Genomic DNA, 1,982 nt, shown 5'->3' with positions numbered 1-1,982 from the left:
TTGTTCTTTTATATCATCTTCATTTACAAGTAAATTTCTGCCTCCTCCATTCTTCAGAGAGCCATCTCTTATAAATATAAAAAAAATAACAAGGGAGAGGGGACAAGCAGTTCTGCAAAATTATCACAGCAACTAAATCTGATACTATATGTGTTATTTTCCCCCTTTTCCCTACCTCTGCAGAAAAGGGAAAGGAGATGCGTTCTACCATATCATCTTGTGAGCTTCAAGGTACTTTTTTTTTTATCAGTATCTAGTTTATTTAAGCCTGTGAAAATGTAGATGTCACAGCACACACTCCTCAGGAGTGGAGGACCCACCATTTGTCCAAGGGGCCCAGGCTGGGGATGTACTTAACTCCATAGCCATCAGGAATGAGCCACTTCTCAGCTATCATATCCTCAAACTCATCAGCATTGAACTTGGTGAAACCCCATTTCTTGGAGATGTGGATCTTCTGACGGCCAGGGAACTTGAACTTGGCTCTATGCAAAGCTTCAATCACATGTTCTTTATTCTTGACCTTGGTTCAAATTGACATGATAACTTGCCCAATGTGTACACGGGCTACAGTGCCCTGGGGCTTCCCAAAGGCACCCCACATGCCATTCTGGAGCCTATCAGCCCCAGCACATGACATCTTATTGATGTGGATGACATGAAAAGGATGTAGCTGCACACGAATATGAAAGCCATCCTTGCCACAACTCTTCACCATGTACTTGTTGGCACAGATCTGAGCAGCCTCTAAGACTTCTCATGACAACTGTTGATATTCATCTGACACCATGTGGAAACACAATGGACATTCATCCACTTTCGCTTTCTTTCTACCAAGATCAAAGATTCTTATCTTAGCATCAGGAACAGTGGGTGGGAACATGGTACTGGCGCCAGCAAGGACTGTATCTTGCTGCAGGGAAAGGAACTTCAATGTACTTTTTAAAAAATGAGGCAAATGAAAGGCAAACAAGTTGACATCTGGACTTTAGCATGAAGGGAGGGTATGTTAATTTTAGGATATAGCTTGGTTGCATATTTTATTACTTTTCTGTCTGAGAGGCTGATAATTCACATTCAGACTCAGGATCCCATTAAAATTAAAACAAAACAAAACAACAATATTTTATCATCAAAGAAAGATCATAGAATGTTAGCATTGCAAAGTGACTTCAAAAATCTTCTTCCCCACCATCTTGATTGTACAGAAGATGTACTTCTGTTTTGTGCTTTGCCTGAGGTTCTTGCCTCTCAAGTCATTGTTTTTTCTTCTCCAGGACACTGCATAGTGATATTATTATTAGAGCAGGAAGTGGATCACTAATATGTTACAAATGCTGTTTTTATAAAAGTAGTGTGTTGAAAGAAAAATCATCAGAAGTTAAACATTAAACAAAAAATTCAACTAGCTACTGGTAAACCTTCTAATGAATTTGTTTAAATACATAACCTTATTTTAAAATTGAACAAGCATTTGCATGTTGCATCCATGTGTAATATGTAGAGATCTGAACTAAACACAAAGTGAGATGCAAAGTTTCAAAAAGAAACAGTTCCTGACATCATAAATCATACATTATAAATCTATATTGAATAAATGACACATTTACAAATAATTATGTTAGGTAGCAAAGTCCATAGTCTGGTCTGGAGTCAGGAAGACTCATTTTCATGAGTTCAAATCTAGCCTCAACATGTACTAGCAGTGTGATCCTTAACAAGACATTTTACCCTGTTTGTCTCAGTTTCCTCATTTGTCAAATAACTTGGAGAAGGAAATGGCAAACCACTTTACTGTCTTTGCCAAGAAAACCCCATATGGGGATACTCAGCACCACACCCAGAAATAACTGGCCGTCTAACCTTGAGCAAGTTACTTAATCCCAATTGCTTAAAAAAAAAAAAATATGCGGTCATGAAGAATTGGACATGACTGAAAAGGACCGAACAACAACAGAACAATGTAATACATGCTAAGTACT

At 38.1% G+C, this 1,982-nt stretch overlaps 1 pseudogene; it reads right to left on the bottom strand.

Annotated features, from left to right (window-relative positions):
• Positions 1–301: 301 nt before the first annotated feature.
• Positions 302–850, bottom strand: LOC138176198 (large ribosomal subunit protein uL16-like; annotated as a pseudogene).
• Between the last annotated feature and the right edge of the window lie 1,132 nt (positions 851–1,982).

Source organism: Petaurus breviceps, unplaced genomic scaffold (assembly GCF_028583685.1).
Source record: "Petaurus breviceps papuanus isolate PSGF00001 unplaced genomic scaffold, PetGlider_PUasm1.0 84, whole genome shotgun sequence".
Taxonomy (NCBI): Eukaryota; Metazoa; Chordata; class Mammalia; order Diprotodontia; family Petauridae; genus Petaurus; species Petaurus breviceps.
Note: the sequence above shows the minus strand (reverse complement) of the source record. Positions and strands in the feature narration are given on the sequence as shown.